The sequence below is a fragment of the Natator depressus genome, chromosome 14, assembly GCF_965152275.1.
Source record: "Natator depressus isolate rNatDep1 chromosome 14, rNatDep2.hap1, whole genome shotgun sequence".
Taxonomy (NCBI): Eukaryota; Metazoa; Chordata; order Testudines; family Cheloniidae; genus Natator; species Natator depressus.
Window position 1 is genome coordinate 34,671,282 of NC_134247.1, and position 19,823 is coordinate 34,691,104.

A 19,823-nucleotide genomic window follows, 5' to 3' on the forward strand; every position below is an offset into this window, starting at 1 on the left:
CCAGTTATTCCAATGGTTAATTACCCACATTGTTAAAAAACTGCACCTTCTGTGGGACTCTTTCTCTTCATTTTTATTGATTTGGTTTGCTCTGCCTCTCTCCTTCCCTTTGTTTTTCTCTATTTTTTGCTCCGACTTGAGGGCCCAGTGAGCTAGAGATTGGTCAAAAAATCCAAACCCCTGAGTGACGTAGTTACAGCAACCTAACCCCCGCTGGAGACAGCACTATGTCCAGGGGAGGGCTTCTCCCATCAACATAGATACCGCCTCTAGGGGAGTTGGAGTACCTATGCCAGTGGGAGAAGCTCTGGGTTATCTCACCTGCAAACGCAAATTCAATTACCTTCTCCATGCTGATGATGACTCACAGATTTACCTCTGGGCTCCAGACCTCTCTCCTGCTGTCCAGACTAAAAGCTCATCCTGTTTCTGACATCTCCTTGTGAATATCTAGCCGCCAGCTTAAGCTCGACATGGCTAAAATAGAGCTCCTAATCCCCCAACCCCTTCCCCACTGCCTACTTTCCTGATCACTGTGGACAATACCCCCATCCTACCTGTCACTAGGCCCTCATGTCCGGGCCTAGCAGATTCTTTTCACATAACATCTCTAAGATATGGCCTTTCCGATCCGCCCACACAGCTAAAAACCCCTCTCCAGGCTCTCATCTTCTCAGATCTCAATTACTGCAACGTCCTCCCCTCTGACACTGACAAATGTAAACCTTTCCCCACTCATAGCCATTCTGCAAAGGTCATTTGCCTAGCTCACAGCAGTGACCATATCACCTCTCTCTTTGCATCCCTCCACTGGCTCTGCTTTCTCCATTGACTCAGACAAAAGCTGCATGTCTTCACTTTCAAGGCTCTTCATAGCCTATCCTGACCTACGTGTTATCTCTCATTCAGTAGCAAAAGGTCACCTCTTGCCTCCCATCAGCCCATGGTGCCAGCTTGTATTGTCTACTTGTTACATTTTCAAACAAGGTCCTTGGTACTTTCTCCCCTGCTGTCCCTCATGCTTGGGAGAAGCTCCCACAAAACCTCTGCAAAGCTACCTCATTATCCTCCTTCAAGTCTGTCCTCAAAACTCTCCTTTGCTGTGATGCTCCAGAAAACTTGACACTGGGTAGGCTGCTGGTGTGCTGTGACCACAGCCTATTGTGCTGACCAGCATTGTCTCACTGATTCCTTGTTCTCCTCCCTCTGCAGCCACCTCTTGTCTTATAGTTAGATTGTGAGTTTCCTGGGGCAGGACTGTCTCTGTTCTGTGTTTGTCCAGCGCCTGGCACGACATGGTACTGATCCATGGCTAGAGCCCCCAGACATGAGGATAATACAGATAATTAAAACAACATTTGCCCCCTGTTACCATCACAGCAGGGGAAAGGTGCTGTGTCTGGAACAGTCTGATGCCACAAGTACTGGCTCCTGGTGGTTGTTACAGCCTGGTGTAAGTTACAGAGAGCAGCCTGCAAACAGCAGCTGTGCTAACCCAGCACATAGGGAACAGCCAAGTACAGCACAGCCCAGGGCTCAGGGCACTGTAACTTTGAGCCCCTGTGTTAGCTCCATGCCACCACTGGGACCCCTTTTGCTGGACTGACACTCACTGGCCTGCTAGGCAGTTCTTCCAGCCAAATTCCCCCAGCAACGCAGCACAAAGCAGCTGGGATTCAAGATGAGTAGAAGCCTATTTATTCGTCTGGTTCTGTCTGTACTCATTCAGTGAGAGCAGCAGCTCTGGGAATCCCAGAACCCTGAGACCAGAGATGGGGTGTGTGCCAACCTGCACCCCATGTTCACCTCTTTTCATAAAATTATGATAAATCTTGTACAAAGAATGCCTTGTGAGGTGTCATTTGAAAACTCATGATCTGCTGAACATTATTGTCCTGTTGAAATATTTGTAGCAACATGGTGTATGAAGTTATAAGATTCTACTGTAGGCTTGCTACTGTAATATGTTGTAATTTTGGTACATATTTGGTTTGCTAACACCTACAAACCAGTTTTTCAGTGACAAAGGCGTGTTGGCCCTAGTCAGGTCTTAAAGAGCCATTGTCCAGCAGGGGGAAATATATGAACAATAAATTTACATTTCATCACAGGGACAGCTCAAAATCTCACATCTTCAATCCCAGCAAGAGATGACCCTCAAAGAGGTGAGAAAAGTATAAATCACTTTTCTTCAGGCAATACCAACTGCTATAAGCTTTTGGCGAGAAATTTTTTTTGCTTTTATGTTTATTTGGCTTGATAAGTTTAGACATTAGATTGAGTTTTGAATCTTTTCATTTTCTTGGTAACCAGGCTTGACTTTTATGCCTCATGACTTGCAATCATTTAAAATCTATCTTTCTGTAGTTAATAAACTTATTTTATTATTTTATCTTCACCAGTATGTTTGGATTAAAGTCTGTGGAAACTCCATTTGGGACAACAAAGCTGGTGCATTACCATTTTCCACTGATGAAACAACAGACCCTATATGAACTTGTATCTTCCAGGAGAGGGCTGGGCAGTAAAAGACACACATTTCTGGGGAAAGTCTGGGACTGGAGAATTTGCTGGTGTCACCTTGTATATGATTCATGAGTGGCTGAACAGAGCATTCATGTATTTTGGCTGGGTGGAATTTACATGCTAGCAGCTGTGTGTAAACTGACCAGGAGTGGCTGTTTACACAGCAAAGTGGTATAAAATTTACCCCAGACTGGAGCATTGAAGGGACACAGTGGTCCAGCAATGCCCTGGGGAATGTCACAGGGTGAGGAGAGGCTGTTTGTGCAGATTCACTTTCCTGACTGTCCTCAGCACTTTCCCCCAGGTCTTTCTCATCCCCTGGAGTCTCTGGCTCAGCAGCTGATGATGTCAGAGGCCGGGCTGCCCAAGTGGCTGGTTTAAGCCACCAGAGGAGCTTTAATGAAGGTCTCTCAATAGCACAGAGCCTAGGGAGGAGCAGCAGCTGCTCAGTCCAGGCTGTAAGATGAAAAGAAAGGTGGAAGCAGCATCTAACCCAGAAGCTCAGCACAGACAGATCAAGTGCAGCCTCCCTCCATTAAAAATAACTGGAGCTCTCTGATGGCAGCAGCTCAGGACACCTCCCCCCTCCCTCCACGCTCCCCCAACAAGCCAATTTGGGCAGAGACATGACACCAGATGCATCCAGCCAGAATTTCAGTCTCCTTCCTTAAAAGACAGGAACCTCCCCAGCTAGTGAACCCAAGAGAGACAGATGGGGCAGGTGCCTGGAGAGAGGAGGGGCAGGGGTGTCTCTGCTCAGTGCTGGTGCATTGGGAAAGGTTGGTCATTGTGTCTGGATGAGCACTAGGGAATGACGCCCCAGAGCAGGCACCTGAGGGGAGGTCTGGCCGTGTCCATGGGATTCCTCGGCACTGAGCCCGGATTCTGATCAATCACATGAGTGCCCCTCACCCCAACCCCAGCTCCTTTCATAGCCACCGGCAAGAGACACCTGTGAATCACCTTCTCGCCAACAGCCCACAGAAAAGCCCCACTGACACCAATAGGGAGAGGTGGTAGGATCAGACCTGTTTCTAGCCACATTTATTATTACTCCATGTCATACAGGAAGGGGTTAGAGGCAGAGGCAACGTGTGGGACTCCAGCAGCAGGGAAGGTGAAGCAGCCTCAGGTGGCCGGGGAGGAGCTCAGCCAACCAGCACCTAGAAAAATGGGGTCCTTGGCTGAGGCTCCCAGGTGCTACAATAATAAAGCCAGCCACCCTGCTGCTTCCTCCCTCCCAGGGCTGCAAGGACACAGGGAGAGTGGCACTGCCAGAGGGAGGGCTGCCTCCTCACTGCTGGGTGTCCCAGCTAGAGGCATCCCAAGCAATCTGGCAGGGCACGTGACCCCCCCCCCAGAACCTTTTATTTTTGCCCCCCCACTAGCCACAGCTGTGTGTTGTCTCTGGAGGGTGTTCTCTCCTATCACAATTTGCTACCTTGGTGAAATACTTATTTTAAGTTTGGGCACAATGAAAATGAGATTTTTCTAATTTAGGAAATTATATCCTATTGGAATCTTATTTTCTTTGTGTCCAAATTTAAAACAGAGATTTCACAGTTGTAGCACATTGTGATGGGAGTGCTTCCACCTAGCACAACTTGCTGCCCCTGGACCAGGGGATGGGGAATGGTGAGAGCAGCAAATTGTGATGGTGCAGCAAAAAAATCCTAGCTGGGTGACAGAAACTGGTTGGAAATGGTGACAGGGAGCAGTTTTTAACGAGACACCTGACTCTACAGGGAAAAGGCCAATGTCTGTATGGAGCAAGTGCTCTAAATAAAGGTCTCAGGCCTGGGGCAGCACCCAGGCCACCAGAGGCCCAGGAAGGTCAGGCAGGAGACAAGACCTGGCCTGAGCCTGAGAGACGAGCAGCAGAAACAGTAAACCCCATGGAGGTGAACACAGCCTGAAACAACAGCTCTGAGACTGAGGACTGCTCCATTCATGCCAGTGGGTGTCTCATTCCCTCCCCAGGGCTGGAGAGTTTCTGATACTTGTCAAGCTTGCCCATTCTCACCTCCTCACCCCGCTCTCATCAGTGTGTTTTTGGGACATGCTCCGACCATGCCAGTTCTCAGCTCCCCACCCAGAGGGGCAGGGCTTTCCCAGATCCTTGCACACACACAGGGGAGAGGGGTTCAGGCACCACGAGAAATGCAAGTTCCCCTGGAACCTGGCTCACTTGAGGGGATAACGGGGAGGTCAGACACACATAAACGTACAGATGGCCCCACATGCTGGCACACATGTAAGCAGGAGTCAGGATGAGCTCCACCCTGACATCTGGTGGTGAGGTGTGGCAAGTTGTGGAAAAGAACTTCAGGGGCTGATCTCATTTGCATAGGCACACCCACCCCGCCTAGAATGAGGCCATAGCTGCCCAAATGGTCACTTTGCCTGCTGTGGGATCCCCAGTGTCTCTGTTATTGGGGCAGGAAGAATAAATTGTTATTACCCTGATTATGGGAACTGTGCTTGGAACTGTACATGGCCTTTTGTTATGATGGAGGGACTCACCATCAACTGAGTAGCACTCGCTATGCAAGGGTCATGGGTTCCAAAACTCTGTGAATTGAGAGAGGCTGGGGATAAGTATTAATGCTTGGTGGCATGGGCCCCTTGGTGAGAGCCTTACATGCTAATTGCACTGCCTCCTCTCTCCACTGTGGAATATCAGAGCTAATTTTGATTCCCTTAGAAGTCTAGTTACAGGCTGCTGAGCTCACTTTGGGCTAATGGTGCACCAGCACTGAGGCTCCCCTATTACAAGCTGAATTCACCTAAGAGCTGAAATCACTGAGTAGTGTGTTAAGTAGTGGAGGAGCCTGAAGATATATTTCAGAGTAAAGCCATGTTAGTCTGTATTTGCAAAAAGAAGGGGAGTGCTTGTGGCACCTTAGAGACTGGCCAATTTATCTGAGCATAAGCTTTTGATGAATGCATCCGATGAAGTGAGCTGTAGCTCATGAAAGCTTATGCTCAAATGAATTGGTTGGTCTCTGGGGTGCCACGAGTGCTCCTTTTCTTTTTGAAGATATATTGTGGAGCAATTTGCGGGACGGCTGGAGTGCATTGTGGACAGGCTGGTGGAGCAGTTCATAGGATGGTGGGAGCTGCTTGTGGGATGCGGAGCAGTTCGTGGACCGGCTGGTGGAGCAGTTCATGGGATGGCGGGAGCTTCTTGTGGGACATGGAGCTAGCGGAGCGGAGCCCTATGGAGCTGCGGGGCAGTCAGCTTCAGATCATGTAAGGTGCCCCTTACCTCTCTCCCCCCCGATCTCCACCCAGGTTGGGAGGTAAAGCTCTGCAGATAAACTTTCGAACTCTGGGGCTGCCCTGACCAGGGACAGAGACTTTTGGGTCATTGGACTTTTGGAACTTTGGGTGATTTCGGGTTGCTGGACTCAAGAACCAAAGGGAAAGGACATGACCCAATTTGCTTTGGGTGGGTTTTTGCTCATGGTTTGTGTTCTGAATCCTGTTGGTGGTGTTTCCCAAAAATAATGCCACATTGTTTCTCTCTGTTATTAAAAGGTTTTTTGCCACACTCAGACTCTGTGCTTGCGAGAGGGGAAGTATTGCCTCTTGGAGGCACCCAGCGGGGGTGGTATATATTTGTCCCAGGTCACTGGGTGGGGGCTCGAGCCGGTTTTGCATTGTGTTATTGGAATGGATCCCCTAGATATTGAACCTGGCCCTTGTTGCTGCCAACTCTGATGGGCAGAAGGGTTACACACACAAGGTCAGGAAGATGGGCTCAGGAGCCACTGGGGGGAGGCAGCAGGGAAGGGAGACCTACAGACCAACCTACCCAGAGGGGTAGGGAGGGGGCTCAGCTTCCCCCAGAGAGGCAGGGCCCCTCCAGGAGCTGGTTTGCATGAGAAGACAAGGAAAGGTGGGTCACACCTCTGTAGCTGGGCTGGGGGCCCCCAGATCATTGCACACACACACAGGAGGGGAATGTGAGAGTGACAGGTGCCCCTGCCCCTATCTTCTTGAGACCCCCTGTCACTGACCCCCATCTTTTCCTTCAGAGTGTCACATTCCCCCACCCCATCATCTGAGCCTCCAACCCCTCTCCCTTTATTCCCACCTACTCTTCCACACCAAACACCGTCCCTTCCTAGCGACTATTTGCTTGTGTAGTTTATTCTCCGTTCAAAACTAGTGTAAATGCCTTTGGATTATTTTGCTGCACTCTGATTACATTTCCCCTAAATTAAAACCCCCTTTGAAGAGGCAGATTGGAGCAATAGGCCTGTTTTTTGTTCTTGACACATCTCCCTCCGTTTGGATTTAAACCCACACTACCTAGACTCCGATTCAATGACTGTGACTTTCCCTCAGAGCTACCCAAGTGTTGTAAAAAAGAGGCAGTTTTCCAGGTAATTAGCCTCTCTGTCTGCACAACTTCACTGTAATCCCTTTAGCTCCTCCTGTAGCACAAGAGACTACTGATCATAGAATATCAGGGTTGGAAGGGACCTCAGGAGGTCATCTAGTCCAACCCCCTGCTCAAAGCAGGACCAATCCCCAACTAAATCATCCCAGCCAGGGCTTTGTCAAGCCTGACCTTGAAAACTTCTAAGGAAGGAGATTCCACCACCTCCCTAGGTAATGCATTCCAGTGTTTAACCACCCTCCTAGTGAAAAAGTTTTTCCTAATATCCAACCAACCCTCCCCCCCCCGCGCAACTTGAGACCATTACTCCTTGTTCTGTCATCTGCTACCACTGAGAACAGTCTAGAGCTATCCTCTTTGGAACCCCCTTTCAGGTAGTTGAAAGCAGCTATCAAATCCCCCCTCATTCTTCTCTTCCGTAGACTAAACATCCCCAGTTCCCTCAGCCTCTCCTCATAAGTCATGTGTTCCAGTCCCCTAATCATTTTTGTTGCCCTCCGCTGGACTCTTTCCAATTTTTCGACATCCTTCTTGTAGTGTGGAGCCCAAAACTGGACACAGTACTCCAGATGAGGCCTCACCAGTGTCGAATAGAGGGGAACGATCACATCCCTCGATCTGCTGGCAATGCCCCTACTTATACATCCCAAAATGCCATTGGCCTTCTTGGCAACAAGGGCACACTGTTGACTCATATCCAGCTTCTCGTCCACTGTAACCCCTAGGTTCTTTTCTGCAGAACTGCTGCTGAGCCATTCGGTCCCTAGTCTGTAGCAGTGCATGGGATTCTTCCGTCCTAAGTGCAGGACTCTGCACTTGTCCTTGTTGAACTTCATCAGATTTCTTTTGGCCCAATCCTCCAATTTGTCTAGGTCCCTCTGTATCCTATCCCTACCCTCCAGCGTATTTACCTCTCCTCCCAGTTTAGTGTCATCTGCAAACTTGCTGAGGGTGCAATCCACACCATCCTCCAGATCATTTATGAAGATATTGAACAAAACCGGCCCCAGGACCGACCCTTGGGGCACTCCACTTGATACCAGCTGCCAACTAGACATGGAGCCATTGATCACTACCCGTTGAGCCCGACAATCTAGCCAGCTTTCTATCCACCTTATAGTGCTGATGAGCTAAACGAGAGGAGCAAAACCTTTTTCAAAAAAATATTTAATTTGATTTTCACCACAGGGCTGGTGGATACCAATACACCCTGTCCAGGCGGTCCTTGAGCTTTGGAGGTCCTGGTGTGATCAACTGAGCCCTAGTTTTATCTCTATCTATGAGGGAAAATTGGTTGCCAAAGTCTGTCAATTTTAAGAAAACCTCGATTTTGGGGGGTGTGGCTGTATCTCAGCTACCCCTTGGTAAAATGGTCCCAAAATTGGATCAGTAATAGAAATATACACCATCATAAGCCAAACCAAATTTCAGGGCATTCCAAGTAACAGTGTGGATTTTACAGCACTTACGAAAGACCAGCTTTAAACAGAAACCTGATCTAAACCTTAACTCTAGTAGGGCTGTCACCCTTCTATACTTAAGCACTTCATATACCTTAGAGAATACTTATGAAAATACTTATATACCTTAATACTTATTTGCCCAGAAACCAAGTGTGAATCACTCTGCAGGTCAGAGATTAGGACGGTCACTGGGGAGGGGTGAGCACCTGGGTCCCAGTCTTTGTGTCTATGACTATTTAATTATTGATACCACCTACAACAGCTTTGACAGGAGGGTTTGAGAGGGCCCACTTAGGAATGTGACAGAGCAATTCATTTATGAGACTAGCTGAGTGATCAAGACAAGGTAATCTGAGGGGTAGGCACATTCTGATGAATAGTACTGACAAAGTGATGTCACCTGGTGAGCACAAGTGGAATTACAGGGAATCGACAGAGTTGGGAAGTGTACTGCTGGGGACTAATGTTAAGATTCTGTCAAGGGTATTTTTAGTAAAATTCAGGGACAGGTCGCAGGTCATAAATACTACCAGAAGGATGTGGAAAAATTCGAAAGAGTCCAGCGGAGGGCAACAAAAATGATTAAGGGGCTGGGGCACATGACTTATGAGGAGAGGCTGGGGGAACTGGCGTTATTTAGTCTGGAGAAGAGAAGAATGAGGGGGAATTTGATAGCTGCTTTCAACTACCTGAAAGGGAGTTCCAAAGAGGATGGATCTAGACTGTTCCCAGTGGTAGCAGATGACAGAACAAGGAGTAATGGTCTCAAGTTGCAGTGGAGGAGGTCTAGGTTGGATATTAGGAAAAACTTTTTCACTAGGAGGGTGGTGAAGCACTGGAATGGGTTAACTAGGGAGGTGGTGGACTCTCCATCCTTAGAGGTTTTTAAGGTCAGGCTTGACAAAGCCCTGGCTGGGATGATTTAGTTGGTGTTGGTCCTGCTTTGAGCAGGGGTTGGACTAGATGACCTCTTGAGGTCTCTTCCAACCCTAATCTTCTATGATTCTATGATTCCTCGCCCCCAGGCCCAGCTACCTACTGCCCTTCCCCAACTCTCCCCACTCCCCGTCCCCACCCCTCCCTCCATCGTGCTGGGACCAGTTTCCCTGACATTGCTGAGTTGGCAGCACAAAGTGGCCCATACAGCAGGGCCTGGCACTGTCACTCTTAACTCCTGTCACTGTTTCACTCCTTGCCACTCTCCTGCTGGTAATAGCTCATCTTAAGTGATCACTCTCCTTACAGTGTGTATGATAACACCCATTTTTTCATGTTCTGTGTGTATATAAATCTCCTCACTGTATTTTCCACTGAATGCATCCGATGAAGTGAGCTGTAGCTCACGAAAGCTTATGCTCAAATAAATTGGTTAGTCTCTAAGGTGCCAAAAGAATTAGTATTTTTCAATTCACCTCATACAAGCACTATAGTGCAATCTCTTTACCATGAAAGTGCAACTTACAAATGTAGATTTTTTTGTTACATAACTGCACTCAAAAACAAAACAATGCAAAACTTCAGAGCCTACAAGTTCACTTGCTCCTACTTCTTGTTCAGCCAATCACTAAGACAAACAAGTCTGTTTAGATTTACAGGAGATAATGCTGCCCACTTATTATTTACAGTGTCACCTGAAAGTGAGAACAGGCATTCGCATGGCACTTTTGTAGCCAGCACTGCAAGGTACTTACGTGTCAGATATGCTAAACATATGTATGCACCTTCATGCTTTGGCCAGCATTCCGGAGGACATGCTTCCATGCTGATGACACTTGTTAAAAACAGAATGCATTAATCACATTTATGGCTGAACTCCTTGGGGGAGAATTATATGTCTCCTGCTCTGTTTTACATGCCTTCTGCCATATATTTCATGTTATAGTAGTCTCTGATGATGTTCGTTTTAAGAACACTTTCACTACAGATTTGACAAAATACAAATTTTGACAAAATTTGACAAAATACAAATAAGTTACCAATGTGAGATTTCTAAAGATAGCTACAGCACTTGCCCCAAGGTTTAAGAATCGGAAGTGCCTTTCAAAATCTGAGAGGGATGAGGTGTGGAGAATGCTTTCAGAAGTCTTAAAAGAGCAACACTCCGAGGCAGAAACTACAGAACCCGAACCACCAAAAAAGAAAATCAACCTTCTGCTGGTGGCATCTGACTCAGATGATGAAAATGAACATGCATTTGGATCGTTATCAAGCAGAACCCATCATCAACATGGACACATGTCCTCTGGAATGGTGGTTGAAGCATGAAGGGACATATGAATCTTTAGCACATCTGGCATCTAAATATTTTGCAATGCTAGCTACAACAGTGCCATGAGAATGCTGGTTCGCACTTTCAGGTGACATTGTAAACAAGAAGCAGGCAGCATTATCTCCTGCAAATGTAAACAAACTTGTTTGTCTGAGTGATTGGCTGAACAAGAAGTAGGACTGAGTGGACTTGTAGGCTCTAAAGTTTTACATTGTTTTGTTTTTGAGTGCAGAGGGTTTTTTTACATAATACTACATTTGTAAGTTCAACTTTCATGATAAAGCCATTGCACTACAGTATTTGTATTAGTTGAATTTGATGGTTGTGGAATCAGGGGATTCCCCAGCAGGGCCATTCTTAGGATTTATGGGGCCCTACGCAGTATTATTAAACTGGTGCCCCTATGCCCAACTTGCTCTTAGCAACACAAACATAAGCTTACAGTATTGGAAAACTTGCCACATGCACTTTATTAAAAACAGTTTAATTGTACTGCCTTCACCCCTAACCTCTGCACAGTGCTGCCTTCACCCCAACCCCTGCACTTCCCTCCCACCTGCTCCCCCAAACACAGCCCTGTACTGCCAGTGTGCCCCACCCCACCGCCCCCCTGCCTAGTACATCATGCCCCCTTATTCCCAGCGACCCCCATGCCCAGTGGCCCCTCACCCAGAGATCTCCACCACAGATCCCTATGCCCAGCGATCTCCCACTCACAGACACCCACCACTGCCCAGCACCCCTCTCACAGCCCCCCACTGCAACTGCCTAGCACCCCATATTCCTGAGGGGATTCTGCGCCAAAAAATTTAATTCTGTGCACATATTTTAAAATTCTTTAAATTTTCTTTGTCAATAAATAAATGTGGAGGCTTCAACATGGCAATGGCAAGCATAAGCCACTGGCTGCATGGAGGTGGGAGATCACCCTGCAGCCTTCCCCCTCCCCTGCCTTCCCCTCCTAGGATAGGGACTTGGCTGTGAGATACCTCTGTGTGCATGTCAAAAGCCACAAGGAAACATTTTACATGATGGCTAGGATGTAAGCCATGACCCAAAATCCATTTGAATGAAAAAAAAAAATAGCTGATACCAATGGCTGAGTCCAGCCCTCATCCAGGCCCTTGCCTGCCACTGCTCTGGGCCATCAACTCCCAAATGGCCTTTCGTTCTCCCTAAAATAGAGCATTTCGCTCTAATCCTGAAAAGTAAAGAGGTGCTTGGGAAGTGCAGTTTAATAAGAAAAGGAAAGGCACCAGTCTTTTTTTCTGCCTTGATTTATACACCTGGTTGCCACACACGGCTCAGTGGGATTGTACTGGGTATAACTCAACACACAGTTTCAACAATGCTTCAACAGTGGGGCTGGAGCCATAAACAGCCAAGTCTCATTTGAACAGTGGCTCTTGTTTTGGATTATTTCAGGCCATTTTTAAAGGTCTTTCCCAGGGGTGAGGAAGAAGGTGCTGCATTTTTGAAGGGACCTTTAAAATCCCACTCAACTCTGCACTGTTTAGAACTCTCCCTTGTTCAAAATGCTACCAGTTTAAGAGGCAGTCCTGGAGATACTTGGATCCACAAGAAAAAAAATCATGTCCCTTTTCCCTAAATAAAAGTTTTCAGCTACTCCAGCCTTGTCAAGTGTGAGTCCATCTTCCTCCACAGCTAAGAGGTCGCCCCCTCCCTTGCATTCTGTAGCCCTGATTGCTGCTTTTCTGCTCCTGGTACATCCCCCTCCTCCCATTGTTTTAGTGTCAGTCTCCTCCTGTTGACACTGGAATGTTGTGAATGGGCAGGAAAAGCAAACACCACCATCTTTTGTTTTCCTTTAACTTTCTCTCCTCCCCAGCCTGGTTGTGTGTGTGCCTCTCCCTCCTCCCAGCCCACATCTGCTGCTGATCCCTGCTGGGGAAGGGAGGAGAGGAAAGGTGAAGGTCCAAAGGGGATCCTTGGCATCTGGGCTTAAACTTCAGAGAAGAGGGAGGTGGAGTGAAAAGGAGACTAGGAGAGAGATTGCAGGGAGCTGCCCAGGGGGCACATGGGCAGAAGAGGGGAGAGGTGCAGGTACAGTGTGGGGCTACTTGGAACAGCTGCTCTCCCCCAGGGCCACCAGCCTTCTCCCCAGGAGGCCCTAGCGCGTTTGGGTCGCTGCTTGCTCACTGCTCTTTTCCCTTCCCAGCCTGGCTCCCCGCAGCCATCCCCAGCCCGGTTCCTCCTCCCCCGCTCCCCGAAGTCCTGTGCCCAGCCACACCTCCCCACAGAGCTCGGCTGCCCCCACCCCTTCCCAGCCTCCGGGTATCCCCCCGCTCTGTTCCCAGCCTTGCCTGCCCCCACCCCTCCGCCTGGCTTGGCTCGGCTCAGTTCGGATCTCCCTACTCACTCACATGCAAACTTTCACTGCCCAGCAGGAGCCCTCAGCTGGAGTGAGTGGGCGGAGGGGAGGGGCCAGGGTGTTGGGTCCTGGAGAAGCCTGCTGGCCCAGTGTTGGGGAGGAGCTGGAGAGGAAAGGAGTCCGAGCCGCAGCCAGCAAGGGTGGTGCCCCAAATTTTTGGGTGCCCTCAGAGGTGAAAGTAAGCCGGTCCGCTCTGGTACGGCGTACCGGCAAGAGCCAGGACGCCATGCCGGACCGGACTGGCTTCCCCAGGCTGGCACTTTAAGGGGCCCCAGGCTCCCCACAGCGGCTGGAGCCCCAGGCCCTTTAAATCACCCCTGAGTCCTGGGGCTCTCAGCTGCAGCTGGAGCCCTGGGGCCTTTAAATCTTGATTTAAAGGGCCCGGGTATTTAAAAGCCCCTCCTCTTCTGGTTGAGGCCATGCCCCCTGCGCAGGACTTTGGAGTACAGGTAGGTCCTTTAAGTTACTTTCATCCCTGGGTGCTCTATGCCGCCGCATATGCTGTAGTGTAGGAAACTGCTCTCTGTAGGAATGTACTACTTAGGGTGCACTGAGCATGCTCAGTAACATCTGCTGAAACCCACTGTCCTTCACCCTGCCCTTATTAGCCATAAGATTCTGCTGACTGCTTTTTACAGGGCGTTGAAAAGGGGCAAAGGGAGCAAATCAGAGGAGCGGGGTGGCCAGGGTCTGAGCAGGGGGCGGAAATTGACTGGTCAGGGGGGTCAAGCAGCTGGAAGCAGGGTTAGGATAGGGGCTAAAGGAAAAATTAGGGATCGGGGCGGGGGGGGGGAGGAGGCGGAATTAAGCCCAGGGGTGAGGCACTGCCAGAGGGTGTCAGAGGGCAAAACCCCGGCACAGGCAGGGGCACAGGGGGTAACAGTTACCCCAGTGGGACTGAGACACCAGTGCTTGCAAAAATGGTGGGGGGCAAAGGGGCTTTTTTATTTCCCCTCCCACAGACAGCACCTCTCAGCATGGGCTTCCCAGGGCTCGGTTCTTAAAGGTGCAGACATCTGAGTGCCTAGTCACTGCAGCTCCTCTTTGTCTGATGTAACCTACTGAGGTGCTGCAGCAGGAGACTTAATTCAGTGAAACCAGGCCTTCCCTACATCCCCCAAGGGAGCTGTACATCTTCCCCCACCTTGAATTTCCCCCCCACCCACAGTCGTCAACAAGTTACAACAGTGTTGCCAATTTTGTTATTGGTTGGAAATTTGAATTGAAATTGATGCATCCGATGAAGTGAGCTGTAGCTCACGAAAGCTTATGCTCAAATAAATTGGTTAGTCTCTAAGGTGCCACTAGTACTCCTTTTCTTTTTGCGAATACAGACTAACACGGCTGCTACTCTGAAACCTGAAACATTAATACACACTTTAAAAGCATATACAATGTATGATAAAATACCTGAAAAAGTATAATAGGTTTGAAAAGCATGAACAAAGACTGGCTTCCTTACACAGCTGTTGATTTTCTGACAATGTTGGCACATTGGTTTTGGCAATGTTGGCCAACCTTATAATTTAAAATTATGATTTGTAAGCAAGGTCTGAATGAGCTTTCCCCTGACAGCTAGTGATGAGCCAGGGGTGGGGGGAAGGCTTCAGGACCAGACTGTATTTACATGAACTCACCTACTCTGCCTAGGTATCCAACAGACAGAGCTGTGTTGCCCAAGTGATCAATTATGGCTGGTGTTGGGAGTTTCTGTACTAAACATTTTTATTATATTATAATTAATTTTTACATAAGAACATAAGAATGGCCATATTGGGTCAGATCAATGGTCTATCTAGCCCAGTACTCTGTCTTCCGATGGTGGCCAATGCCAGGTGCTTCAAAGGGAATTAACAGAACAGGATAATTAGTGAGTAAGCCATCCTCTGTCATCCACTCCCAGCTTCGGGCAAACAGAGGCTCTCAGAGCATGGTGTTGCATCCCTGCCCATCCTGGCTAATAGCCATTAGTGGACATATCCTCCATGAACTTATCTAGTTCTTTTTTTTAATCCTGTTCTAGTTTTGGCCTTCACAACAGCCCCTGGCAAAGAGTTCCACAAGTTGACTGTATGTTGTGTGAAGAAGTACTTCCTTTTGCTTGTTTTAAACCTTCTGCCTATTAATATCATTGGATGACCCCTAGTTCATGTGCTATGTGAGGGAGCTTTTCACACTCTCCACACCAGTCAAGATTTTATAGTCTCTTTTCCAAGCCAGAAAGTCCCCCAGTCTTTTTAATCTCTCCTCATATGGAAGCTGTTCCATACCCCTAATCATTTTAGTTGCTCTTCTCAGTACCTTTTCCAACTCCAATATATCTTTTTTGCGATGGGGCGATCAGGACTGCACACAATATTCAAGATGTGAGCATACCATGGATTTATATAGTAAAAGTGGAGGAGCTTGGTTTGCCAGACTGGTCAGCAAAGCCAATGCTGGCAAACTATGTGAAAAGGCTGCAAAACACCAATCCTCTGGATTGCATAGACATGCAGAAAGCCTTATAAGCCAGTCATTGTGAAAGCCAATTTTAGAAGTACTTAATTATGCTGTTAAGAATGCTGGAGACACAACACAGTTTATGCGAACAAACATGGCTGTCACATCATACTTTCTCTTTAAGCAAGAGATACCACACACTATAAACTGGAGGCCAATGTTAGGTGCATTGTCATTTGTTAATCCAGAAGTTGGACACTGGTTCCAACCAAGACCAGCAAATGCTCGCTATCTTTCTGCAAAAAACTCCACTGACTGGTTAGAAGCATGCAGTCCAACACTGAAAGACTCAGCAGTTGAAAAAGTGAAGAACTTTCTCACTGCATTCAGAAAATGTCCATACATGGTTAATGAATGTACCGATGCAAATGGGTCTCAAGTATTAAGTCACTGCCTATGTTATCTTGATAGCAGTGGTAGGTCAGTCAATGAATTTCTAGATGTTCGGGTTATAGAAGACACATCGGCTGCATTTCTGACAAACCGTATCTTAGAAGAATTAAATGCTTGTCAATTGAACCCCAAACAGTTGGCTGCTTGTGCATTTGATGGAGCTGCAAACTTCTCTGGAAGACATAGTGGAGTACAAGATTTGCTCAGAGAAAAGTGTAACTCTAATATCTCCAATACACACTGCAGAGGCCATCTACTCCAACTAGCACTAGCACAAGCTGCAGACTCTGCAAAAGGTATTTAAAAAGCTATAAATTTAATGTCTTCATTATACTCTTTTTCAGCAAGAGTCCAAAAGGACTGAACGTCTTGGAAAATATAGAAGATACATTGGGACAGACGTTCAAATTAGTCCAACCTGCGAAAATCCACTGGCTTTCTCATGAGCGATCGTTGGCTGTTGTCTTAAAATTACTGCAGCCATTACTACTGGCTTTGGAAAGTACCTACCGAGATGGGACAGATCTAAGTAGTGAGGCTGGTGGACTACTTTTGCTGTTAAGTTCAGAGAACAGAATCTCCATTCTCTCTTGTAAGTCTACTGCTGAATCCACTTGGGTCATTAAACAATGCCATCCAGGCATCTGCTATACCAGTAGTAGATCTCTGTCCAGCAATGGAAGCTACACTTGGATCAATGAGAGAGATATCCACTGAAAACGTACTGGAAGAAGCAAAGACTTCAGTTCAGAAGTTGACTAATTAGGGCACTTTTATTAACTCCTTAAATGAAGAAGACAAGAAGTGTTTGTTAAGACAGCTGAAAAAGTAAAGTACACTGACTTGATTCTTACATCTCTACAACAACAACTTTTGGATTCCATCAACCTCTACATAGCTTTACAGATGCTTGTCTTATAAAACACTGACAGTTAAGTGGAATAAGTAAGGCACTACCAGCAAGTGGGCTGCCATGGGATCAGGACAGAACAGAGGATTTGAACACAGAGTGGAATATCATATGAAGAACGAAAGTAGATTTGATTTCAACTTCTTCTTTATCATCACTAATGGTTGGACCCACTTTTTGTGCTATGTTTTCTGGGATGAAAGAAGTAGGAATTCATCTCTTTCTACTCCCAGTCACAACAGCTACAGTTAAGCATTATTTTTTCTCATTGAATAGAATTTTGTGTTCAGAAAGAAGTCACTTTCTGCCTGATCATGAGCACATCATGAAGGACTGGAAGTATCTGACACATGAGAAGGCATCAAAAATGAATGCACTGCATTCGAGAAGTTCATTAACAGAGTTGTGCAAAATTACATCAAGAAGGATGTAGATGTCGTGCTTCATAGTAGGCTTGTATAGCCAACTTTAATTTGTGTGATGATTTAAAAACATGAGTTAAATCTAATAAAATGGTCGTGAAACATTTTTCAGCATTTACTATGGTGCCATACAGCCCACCTTTGCCAGTTATGCTAGCCACCTCTTTTGGCCCACTATAAAAAAAAAAAAAAAGGCTTCCCTGACTAGTTCTAGTGTAGTTCCACTGTTCTTGGTTTGCCCCATGCTGCATTAGTGTTCACCAGGCTATCCGGCAAACTTCATTTTCTGTGTGCCCACCTCCCTCCTTCGATTGCTGGGAGGAGGCTGTCTGATATTGTCAGAGGTCTGGGTATAACCAATCTCCTTGTTGTCCCTGGTTTCCCCGTCCACGGGAGCGGCCTCTAGTATATCCTCCTCGGGACCCTGTGATTCCCTTTGTGCCGCTTTTATTGGTGTATGTAACTGCCGGTTCTAATGCAGCTACATAGGCAGCTCTTTCTTTTTTGTATAGTGGGCTGTGGTCCAGAATGGGTAGTTATTTGTTGAACCAAGCCTCTTAGTTCCGGAGTAGTAGGGGGTTCGGGAAGCAGCACAGTCTCTTAAGGATTATACACTGAATGCCACTGTATCCAGCACTGTGGCGTTGCCCAACGGTGTTAAGCCAGCCATTATCTGTATCAGACCCCATCGGGTTAGATAATTCTCAGGGTGTTCATGAAGAGCTGAAGAATGAAATTGTTTCTATTTAATTACGATTATTATTAAGACTTTATTAATATGACTTTATTTTGTATCAAATGAACGAACAGAACTTCATGAGTAAAGTTTTATGAATGAAACAGCGTTCATTCATAAAACCGGCTATGGCAATAACCAGCTAAATGGCAATAAAGCTGCTCATTAAGTCCGCAGCTGTTCAGTTCAATTAGTGTCCGCTTGTTAGAGCCGCAGCTGTTTGGCCGGCAGCTCTTGCAGTTTCAATTCAATTGCTGCTTGGATCACTGATCCTTGTTGTTTGGGTCACTGTTTTAACCCAAAAACAGCCTCTGGAAATTTCCACTACATGCATCCGACAAAGTGGGTATTCACCCATGAAAGCTTATGCTCCAATACGTCTGTTAGTCTATAAGGTGCCACAGGACTCTTTGCTGCTTTTACAGATCCAGACTAACATGGCTACCCTTCTGATGTTTTAACATTGTAACTCCTGGTTACTGTTTGCCTCCTGTCAGGGTTCCTTCCCCACTCTGAACTCTGGGGTATGATGTGGGGACCCGCATGCAAGACCCCCTAAGCTTATTTTTACCAGCTTAGGTTAAAAACTTTCCCAAGGCACAAATTCCACCTTGTCCTTGAACAGTATGCTGCCACCACCATGTGATTTAGACAAAGAATCAGGGAAAGGACCACTTGGAGTTCCTGTTCCTCCAAAATATCCCCCCAAGCCCTTACACCCCCTTTCCTGGGGAGGCTTGAGAATAATATCCTAACCAATTGGTACAAAGTGAACAGAGACCCAAATCCCTGGATCTTTGGACACTGAAAAAAAATCAGTCAGTTCTTAAAAGAAGAATTTTATTTAAAAAAAAAGAAAAGGTAAAAATCCCCTCTGTAAAATCAGGTTGGAAGATAACTTTACAGGGTAACAAAAGATGCACAAAACACAGAGGAACCCCCTCAAGCCTTAGTTTCAAAGTTACAACAAAACAGGGATAAACCTCCCTCCAGCAAAGGGAAAATGCACAGGTTGAGAAAACAAAGATAAACTAATACGCCTTGCCTGGCTCTACTTACAATTTCTGTAATATGAGAGACTGGTTCAGAATGGTTTGGAGGACATGGATTGATGTCCGGTCCCTCTTAGTCCCAAGAGCGAACGAACACAGAAACAAAGAACCCAAAACAAAGCCTCTCCCCCCCCGCAGATTTGAAAGTATCTTTTGTCCCCATTGGTTCCTTTGGTCAGGTGCCAACCAGGTTATTTGAGCTTCTTAACCCTTTACAGGTAAGGAGGAATTTTAGGCTACCCTTATTGTTATGACACCTCCCAACATTGTAAATTGTTCATTACACTTGTTTTGATAAGACTCCATATTGTAACTATAAAACTCCATTTTGAAATGCTTACTCCATTTTGCAAAACCCTGCTGTAACCTTATTAACTTAGTTCAGATGTGTGAATGAGGTATGCATGGCTGATGGAATCCAGCCCCAGCCTGTCCTGATAAAGTGAAGTGCAAACACCAATGACTGAAGATGCAGACAACAGCCCTCACAAAGTGAGAAGAGTCCACCTAAAAGAAAAGAACAAAGGTGCAATTGAAACAAGATCAAAGTCAGGTCCGAGGCTGAAAGTCATGTCTGCAACTGATGGGTGATCAATCACAAAGTACCCAGAGGCAGCGTGACACAGCAAGACCCATAGACTCTTGTTCAAACTAAAGCCTATAAAAAGAATGGGTGAGATGGAAGACTGGGTAACGTTCTGCTGCCACATCGAAGGGCATCGGTGCGTGCCCGACAAAGACCCGGCTCTT

The 19,823-nt window shown here is 46.9% G+C and overlaps 1 protein-coding gene and 1 long non-coding RNA gene across 2 annotated transcripts in view; one reads left to right on the forward strand and one right to left on the reverse strand.

Annotated features, from left to right (window-relative positions):
* The window catches only part of LOC141998857 (E3 ubiquitin-protein ligase TRIM21-like), a 302,786-nt gene that overhangs the window by 16,394 nt on the left and 266,569 nt on the right, over window positions 1-19,823 (reverse strand). The window lies entirely within an intron of this gene.
* LOC141998771 (uncharacterized) overlaps window positions 13,297-19,823 on the forward strand; it is a 33,557-nt gene continuing 27,030 nt past the window's right edge. Inside the window, exon 1 of the long non-coding RNA XR_012641918.1 lies at window positions 13,297-13,507. This is a non-coding gene — a long non-coding RNA (uncharacterized LOC141998771). The remainder of the gene's footprint in view (window positions 13,508-19,823) is intronic.